Genomic DNA, 9,898 nt, shown 5'->3' on the forward strand with positions numbered 1-9,898 from the left:
TCTTAATTCTCAGTTCTGCCTGCAGCAGTAAAAGTTTCCACACAGGGACTTTGTTTTGTAATGTAGTCACAAAACTGAAGTTATTCAGTGAATAACTGCAAGCCTTGAACAATGTGTGGTAAATTATATTACAAACGCTGTTTTACTTGGTTCTCACAACATCCATGAAGTGGCCAGTGCAGGTGTCTGTTGTACAAGCACGGATGGTCAGAAGAGGCTGTGAGGGGTCCTTCTTTTCCCCTCCCTCCCACACACCCTTGGTTACCACTGATGTTTTTTGCCTAGCCCTTTTGACCCCAAAAGTGAGTCAAATTGTACCTTCCTGCAGAGAGGAAATGCATCCCCTGCCCCGTGACTACTAAGCCTCTGCTTGGAGAATTAGGGCCGGGGGTGGGCAGCGCTTTTACGTGCTTTGTGGGTCAGTCTGTTACTCTTTTCAATATCACCAGATGCTAGAAAGTTCTTCAGTACATAGAATGAAGTCCACAGCTCTAAATTTCTGTCCTTGTTAAGTCTTTTGTCATTTATCCATTCAGTAACTGTTGAGTGTTTCTATGTGTCAGACACTGGTACTGAGGATACAATGATAAAACAATCCCAGTCCTCAAGAAGCTTACTGTCTGGAGAGAAAGATACAGTAAGAGACAGGTACAGGATGTAATGACAAGCAAGATGATGGACTAAGCCTAGAGTACTCTTGAGAACATAAGGATACCCAGCCTAGCCTTGGGTGACTGGGGTCAGGGCTTTTGGAAGAAGTGACCTCTGAGGTCACTCCTGAAGGGCAGGTAAGATGCTAGCTAGGTGTACAGGGGAAGGCAAAGCCCTGGAGGTAGGAAAGAATAAGGCATGTTTAGGGTTCTGTGTGCAAAGGATTCTGCAAGGCTGAAACAGCCGGGGCAAGGCATGCAGCTGGAAAGCTAAGCAGGGGCTGGGTCTTAAAAGGCAGTATCAAGGTTAGAGTTTATCCTGAAGGCAGCGCAGAAATATTACAAGGCTTTCTGCACACGTGTGGTGTGATCACATTTACAATTTAAACAACACTTGGGTGCTCTGAGGAAGGGATGAGAGGGGCAAGACCAGGCAGGCAGGCAGACCAGTAGGAGGCTGCTCAGGTTCCAGGCAAGACGCATGGTGGTCTGAACTGAGGGAGGAAAAGGAGGTGGAGCCAAGTGCCAGCTGGAGTGATGTTGTTGTTGTTGTTGTTGTTACGTGCCGTCGAGTCGGCCCCGACTCATAGCGACCCCTCCTTGGGTTTCCGAGGCAGTATCACTACGGAAGTAGGATTGCCCAACCTTCCTTCCGAGGAGTGATGTTAGACTCGTAGAAACAACAGGATTTGGTTAGAGAACAATTCTCATCCACCTCCCATCCGACCACCCTTCAGCTATCTCGGGAGACCTATCCCCAAATGCCCTGGAAAAAAACTCAAGAGAACAGCAGGGTTTCCTGTTCTCAATGTTACTGTTTCAGCTATGCTGTCCCTCTGATTTAGTGATGGAAAAGAGGTGATCATAGTGGTCACTGGAGTTTGAATCGCCTGCAGGGTGAAGACTGTGATGGTGGTTATCACAGAGGTGATATCAGAGGGTTTGTTAGTAAAAAGAAAGTAGCTGCCTCCCAACTTGGCTAAGCAAGAGAACCAAAGAATGGCTTGCTCCCCAGCCCTGGTCCTTGCATTCAGCTTCAAAGAGCTAATGACTGGCTTAGTACTGGCACATGGTAGGCACCATGGCAATAAGGCACATTTTTAAAGAATAGGATGTCAGTTAGCTTCCAAGTAAAATAACATTTACTAGAGACTCCTCAGCTCTAATGATATTTACTAATAATGAGAAAAGTATACAAGAGTGACCGTCCAAACTTCAATTGTGCTATAGCTACAGGAGGACAGTTAGTTTGGGATGTGGACAGGCATCAGGTTCTGCAGACATCTTGGCCCAGTCACCAGAGAGGGGGTCAGAGTAATGTCCTAAGGTCGAGCAGTCTGGGATGCCACTGCTTGGACCCCTGGGTGAGGAGGTCCAATCCCATGGAACACACCAGACCCAGGAGTGCCATGGGATTTTGCCCCAGGTCCAGGGTCTCTCTGGAAAGCCACAGAGGTTATGTGGTACCATGAGACAATCCAATATCAAGCCTCCATCAAGGGACTGACCTCTGCACAATGCTATGTGATGGAGAAACAGCAGAAAATATATCACTACTTTGCCAGAGAAAACTTCTTGATTTGAGAGACAAGATCAACATGAATGAAGCATTTTGTAACAACTCAAGACTGTATAACCATGTACTGGATTATGCAGAACCAGCAATGAGACAGAAAAAGGTGAGATAAGTGTAGGCCAGAGTTATAGGGGAAGAGGGTGGCTGGGATGAACAGTAGATTAAATAAAATACATTTGAAGAAGCCAATAAAAAATGAAATCCAAATTGTATACAATTTAGAAAACAGGATAAAAGGAAAATACCTCCAATCTCATTTCCTAGAGAATGTGACAAGTTTTGATGTATATATCGTCTAGTATTTTTCTGCACATAAATATTTTTTGTTAATTTTTAAAGAATGAGACCTTACCCTTTGCAATCAGCTTCTTTCACATGGCAGTATGTGATGTCCATCTTTCCATATCATGAAATATTTTTTCCAACACCTTGGTGTAAGTGGCCATACAACATGTCATTGTGTGCATTATGTAGAATAACTTACTCAATTAGTCCCCTCTTGCACCTTTATAGTAATTTATCAGAAACATTGCTGTGGTCGGTAAATTTGGAGTGGTAAAATGGAGAGTAAGGAGCTCTGGTAGCATAGTGGCTAAGACACTTGCCTGCTAACCAGACGGCTGGCGGTTCAAACCCACCAGCCACTCCTCTGAAGGAAGGTTGGGCAATCCTACTTCCGTAGTGATACTGCCTCGGAAACCGAAGGAGGAGTCGCTATGAGTCGGAGCCGACTCGACGGCACATAACAACAACAACAACAACAACAACAGGGTGGGTGTAAAAAGACGGTTGAGCGTCAGGAGCCTCAGTTTGGCGCCACCTCGTGGCAGGCATTGAAGGGCTCCTGACTGGAGACCAAAATGCTGATTAGGGGGATGGTGCCTATTAGGCTGGTCATGGAGAATGTTAGGGGTAGCAGGGTTCTGGAGTGTTCTTAGAAGTCACCTCACATCCTTCCTGGAGGCCAAACCGACTCTACAGCATCCCCTGCAGGAGTTCCACACCCACTGCTCCTAAGCCTGGGAGTTCACTGCTGAACCAGGCCATCCACGTCATTGCTCCAAAGCCCCACCTGTTAGAAAGTTTGTTCTTCGTGACCTTCTGCTTCCACTTGGGGATAGTGTCATTCCCTTGTTTCTGTTGCTTTTAGAACAAAGGCCAAATTCCTCACCTTGATGAAGACTTTACATAATTCACCAAAAACCAAACTCACTGCTGTCGACTTGGATCTGACTCATAGCCACCCCTCCTTGGGTTGCCGAGCAGTATCACTATGGAAGTGGATTTGGTGGGTTTGAATCACCAGCCTTCTGGTTAGCAGTCAAATGCCTTAGGCACTATGCCACCAGAGCCCCTGCCAATCTCTCTAGCCCCAAACTACCACACCAACAATCATCTATTTCCTTGAAAATAAAAAGGTCTTCCTTTGTTTTCTTTACTCACTAATTTAGGAGGCACAGCGACCAATAAAACCCACAACCAAACCCATTGCCGTGGAGTCGATTCCGACTCATGGAGACGCCACGTGTTTTAGACTAGAACTGCATCCAAAGGGTTTTCTTACAGAAGCAAATTGCCAGGCCTTTCTTCCGTGGCTCTACTGGCTGGATTTGAACTGCCAACCTTTAGGTTAGTAGCTGAGAGCCAACCATTTGTCCCACCCAGGAACCTTTCAATAAGCAATATTCTAAAGTATCAGAAACTTCACATGACTGGTGTTCAGACTGGTGTGCAATATGTTGCTATTTCCTGCCACCTTCAACCAGCAAGTTCTGTGGGGGATGCACATAGTATTCCATGAGTGCAACATTTACACCACCACCACGTTCCCCTCCATTCCCACCACTCACATTCACATAGAAACATTGAGGCATTTAGGTCTCCCTGTAATTTCGACCTATTATAGCTCCCTTGCCTGCTGGAGGAGCAGGGAATCGCACTAATCCCTCTTCTCTCTGACAGTCCTTCAAATATATTAAGACGGCTGTCATGTCGCTTAGGGAGGGGTCCGATTACGGAGCGCCTGGAAGCTAGGCAGAGGAGTTGAGACTTGACTTGGCAGTTAATGAGGGGCTCTTGTGGTTCTTGAGCAGGGAGTGACATGACCAAAGTCATATTTGAGGACCATTCAGCCAGCAGCCTAAATACCAGACCACCTGAAGCAGAGAGACAGGGAGTCCAGCTGAGGGGCTGTCATCAACTTGAGAAAGATGAACCTGAGAAATACTGTAACAAGGAGATGAAAGGGGCGTGGCGATGGTGTAGACATTCACATAGGAACTCAGCCGTAGGGGGTTTTGCATGAGCCTGCCCCCTCTGACTGTTCGATCCCACCTAGACTCAGGCCTTTTTGGTGTCACGCTCTGCACTGCAGTGCCCATAACAGGGGCTTGACAGTTACTGTGGAACATGGAATGGTTATGATCAGGCCTCAAGGTTTCACTTTGCAAACATATATTGAACAGATGGGAGACCCTGAGGTAGATGCTGGGTGTGTGTGATGGCTTTATGTATCAACATGGCTATGTTAATTGTTCTTCTTCTTGTACTGTTGAGTTGATTCTGACTCATAGCGACCCTGTAGGACAGAGAAGTGCCCTATAGGGTTTCCAAGGCTATTATCCTTATGAAAGCAGGTTGCTATATCTTTCTCCCACAGAACAGCTGGTGGGTGTCAACCTCTGATCTTTTGGTTAGCAGCCAAGCACTTAACCACTGCACCACCAGGGCTCCATGGCTACGCCATAGTCCCCAGTTATTCAAACACTAGTCTAGGTGATGCTGTGAAAATATTTTGTAGATGAGTTTAAGCCCAGACTCAGGTTACTTTAAGGAAGTTATCTAGATAATCTGGTGGACCTGATTCTGTCAGTGGCAAGCTCCTAAGAGCAGAGGTGAGGTTTCCCTAAAGAAGAAGAAATTGCCCCAGAGTTCCAGCCTTTCTTCTTGACAGTCTGCTCTATAGGTTTTAGACTTGCCTAGCCAGGCCCACAATCAAGTAAGCAATTCCTTGTAATCAACCTCTCTGACTCACAGTGACCCCCCCCCCATTGGGTTTCTGAGGTGATACATCTTTACAGAATAGATTGCCCCATCTTCTTTCCCCAGAGTGGCAAGTGAGTTTGAACCGCCAACCTTCCAGTTAGCAGTAAATGTCTTAGGCACCATGCCACCAGAGCTCCTCTCTCTCTCTACACACATACATAAACATATATACATATATATGTTGTTGTTGTTGTTATGTGCCGTCGAGTCGGACTCTACTCATAGCGTCCCCTCCTTGGGTTGCCGAGGCAGTATCACTACGGAAGTAGATTGCCCCATCTTCCTTTTGAGGAGTGGCTGGTGGGTTTGAACCGCCAGCCTTCTGGTTAGCAGTCAAGTGCCTTAGGCACTGTGCTACCAAACCTCCTAAAATCATGCTTGAGATTGTTGTTATGTGCCCTCGAGTCGTACCCGACTCCTAGTGAGCCCTCCTTGGGTTTCCAAAGCAGTATCACTTCCGAGGAGTGGCTGGTGGGTTTGAACCACCAGCCTTCTGGTTAGCAGTCAAGTGCCTTAGGCACTACGCTACCAGAGCCACATACACATATACATATACATATACATGTATATATATTTGTTGTTGTTGTTATTAGGTGCCGTTGAGTCGGTTCCGACTTATAGTGACCCTATGTATAACAGAACAAAACACTGCCTGGTCGTGCGCCACCCTCGTGATCCTTGCTTTACCTGAGCCCACTGTTGCCACCACTGTGTCAATCCATCTCCTTGAGGGCCTTCCCCTTTTTTGCTGACCCTCCTCTTTACCAAGCATGATATCCTTCTCCAGGAAATGGTCCCTTCTGACTATATATGTATATATATTTATATGCATCTTGCTTACCACTGTTAGCTAATCACTCAGTCCTTACACAATCTTCCCAGCAGTACTGTGAGGTGAGGACTAGTATTCCCGGTTTTGAGGCTTAGAGATCCTTTGATCTTTCCACATGATGTTTCCTCCATTTAGAACATTTTGCCCTAGATCTTTGGGTGGTGGGTTTCTTCTTAACACTCAAGTCTGAGCTCAGTTGACATCTTCTCAGCTAGCCTTCCCTGACCACTCAATCTATAGTAATGCCCTTGGTCATTCTCACAACATACTGTTTTCCTTTTTTCATGACTTTATCACTATTTTATGTTATAATGTTCATTTAATTGTTATTTATTTATTATCAAGGAGCTCTGGTGGCACAGTGGGTAAGGCATTTGGCTGCTAACCAGGAGGTCAGTGGTTCAAACCTACCAGCTGCTCCGTGGGAGGAAGATGAGGCAATCTACTTCTGTAAAGATTTACAGCCTTAGAAACCCAATGGGAGTTGCTATGAGTTGGAATTGACTTGATGACAGTGGGTTTGGTTTTTTGTTTTATTTATTACTTATCTCCCCACAACCAGAATGTCAATTCTGTATGTTAATCCTACTTGGTAGCAGATCAACAAAAGATGAAAATAAGAATTTACTTTTTATATTACTGTATTAGTTTCTTAGAGCTGCTATAACAAAGTACCACAACTGGGTAGCTTAAAACAACAAAAATTTATTCTCTCGCAGTTCTGGAAGCTAGAAGTGTCTAACTTCAGAAGTGTCTTCCACACTCAATTGGCAAGACAAAATACATAAAAGTCTTGTTCCTCATCTTACATTGGTGACTGGGGTCTTAAAAGCTTTCAAGCGGCTATCTAAGATGCAGCTAATGGTCTCATATTGTCGGAAGCAAAGAAGAGTGCAAAAATAAATAAATAAATAAGGGCATTTGGAAGCAATCAGCCCTAGGACATGATGGCCCTCAAGATCAGAAGAACTAGATGGTGCCCAGCTACCAATGCCAACCACTCAGGAAAGGATCAAATCTGGAGATCCTGGATAGAGTGGGAGGAAAAACATGGAACAAAATCCAAAAAATTATAATGACCAGAATTGTTGGTCAGATGGAGTCTGGTGAGAACCCCAATACTATGGCCCTGGGATACATTCGGGGCCTGGAATAAAACTCACTCCCAGGGGCTAACTCTCAGTCCAATAGTAAACCAGATGTACATGCAGACCACTCAACCCAGGGTGACGCACCCACATACTTACTCTATGGAAATGCATCCCTTGGAGCAATTGACCATGGGGCACCAGAGGGGCAACATTCTCACGGAGAAAATGCAGGACACACCGGAGTGCATAACTATGAGGGGCACAGGGGGAGGGTTACTGGGCAGGGAGGGGAGGAGACTGGGTTAGGGTTGGACATGGTAAATGGGAGTGAAACTGAATGTACATGTAATGTTGAATGTAAAACAAACTCTAAACTTGCACCTAAAATGCAATACAATAAATAAATAAATAAAAGAAATCAAGGCATCTGTGGGCCCTGATTCCTCTGAGGTTCTACGGAAGAATCTTTTCCATGCCCCGCTCCTAGCTTCTGGCTTGTAGCTTCATCACTCCAGTCTCCGACTCTGTCTTCACATGACCATCTTCCCAGTGTGTCTGTGTCTCTGTATCCATCCTTCCCTTTTCTTACAAGGACACCAGTCATACTGGATTTAAGGTTCACCCTAACCCAGTGTGACCTCATCTTAACTTGATTACATTTGCCAAGACCCTATTTCCAAGTAAGGTCACCTTCACAGGTTCCAGGTGGACATCAATTTTTGGGTACACTATACAACTCATTCCAATTATTCTGTGGTTTAGAGTCACAGTTGCACGTATAAGCAACAGTGATAATTATTTATTGAGCACCTGTTGTGTGCCAGTCGTTGTGTTAACTGCTCAGACTCACAACCACTCTCTGAAGGAAATATATGGGGAGTCAAGAACTTTACACCACTGGGTATTGTGGGTTCTGTATTTGCTCAAATTTGAGTCTCATAAGAACCTTGTGAATTAGAAGTGGCAGGAATTATCACTCCCACTTTATAGATGAGAATACCGATACTGAGAAAGGTAAGTTCTTTGACTTTCAGTTTTGTTCCTTGCACCATACTTTCCCTCTGATTTCATTTACACAGTGTTGACAGAGATTTTCAAGTTTTTGTAAAACACTGCTTTGACCTAGAAATGCTGCTCATTTCAACTAAACCTCATGCATCAAGTCAATTGCAACTCATAGCGAACCCTATAGGAGAGAATAGAACTGCCCCGTAGCATTGCCAGCACTGTGAATCTTTACAGAAGCGGATTGCTTCATCTTTCTCTCGCAGAATGGCTCGAACTACAAACTTTTGGTTCGCAGCTGAATTCTTTAACCACTATGCCACTGGAACTCCTATGTATATCTATTTCAACTGTTGTTGTTGTTGTTATGTGCCCTCGAGTCGGCCCTGACTCATAGCGACCCCTCCTTGGGTTTCTGAGGCAGTATCACTACGGAAGTAGATTGCCCAACCTTCCTTCCAAGGAGTGGCTGGTGGGTTTGAACTGCCAGCCCTCTGGTTAGCAGTCAAGTGCCTTAGGCACTATGCTCCTATTTCAACTACATGCTTCAAATTTATTGACTGGCATTGTTGTACCAAAGGTCAGTAATTCAGCTTATCTGGGGTCATGGAATCTGATCTGTGAGGGCAAAGTGCCAAGGAATGAAAGTAGGGGTGAGGGCAAGGGAACTAGCCCTGCCAGTCATTTTTCCATCTTCCAGACGACACAAACACCCTCTTTTCCCCACTTCCAACTCAGACAGGGCCTGAGCAAGGCAGAAGAGGCATTGGATCTGCATCACATCAGGTTGAGTGATAAGACACAGGCAGACAGAGGAAAGGCAAGGTCTCAAGGTCACCAAGATTTCTGCATGCTGAGCTTGCATCTCAAGAAGGCAACCCGTAATGCTGACAGCTACTTGGAATCAGAACAAGTAAGAAGATCCCTGGAGAGGCACCCTCCAAGAAAGGGGCTGGAAGGTGGCTTTGTCAACCAGACACTCCTGCCAGCCAGTCTGGATCTACTCCCAACTGCTTCCAGCTACTTGTCAGTGTCCATACAAACCCACCACAAAAGCACCACGTTCTTCTCCCCTACCCACTCCACTCCCACCAATTCCCCTTCTCCAGGGCTTTGAACTGCTTCTTCCGTTTTTCTGTTGTTAGGTGCCATCCAGTCAAAGTGACCCCGTGTACAACAGAAGGAAACAGTGCCTGGTCCTGCACCATCCTCACAATCACTGCTGTGCTTGAGCCCGTCATCACAGCCACTGATTTGATCCATCTCTTTCAGGATCTTCCTCTTTTTTGCTGACGTACACAATTTTTCTAGCCCGCACAATTACACGACCACAGTGATCCTTGCTGGTTTTACCTTTGGAACATAAGAACTTAAGGTACATTTTGCATCTTGTTACATCTCCAGGAAGGAGTTCTGGTGTGGTGGTTAAGGCATTTGGCCGCTAACCAAAAGGTCAGTGATTCAAACCCACCATCTTCTCTGCAGAAGAAAGATGAGGCAATCTGCTTCCATAAAGATTTACTGCTTTGGAAACACAATGGGGATTGCTGTAAGTCAGAATAGACTCCGTGGCAGTGAGTTGTTTTTTATTGTTGTTGTTTCAGATATTTGGGTCCCCTCTTTATCTGCTACCTAGCTCTGGTGGCGTAGTGCCTAAGGCATTTGACTGCTAACCAGAGGGCTGGCAGTTCAAACCCAC

This window comes from Orycteropus afer, unplaced genomic scaffold, assembly GCF_000298275.1.
Source record: "Orycteropus afer afer isolate SDZICR_OR568_19922 unplaced genomic scaffold, OryAfe1.0 scaffold00064, whole genome shotgun sequence".
Classification (NCBI taxonomy): Eukaryota; Metazoa; Chordata; class Mammalia; order Tubulidentata; family Orycteropodidae; genus Orycteropus; species Orycteropus afer.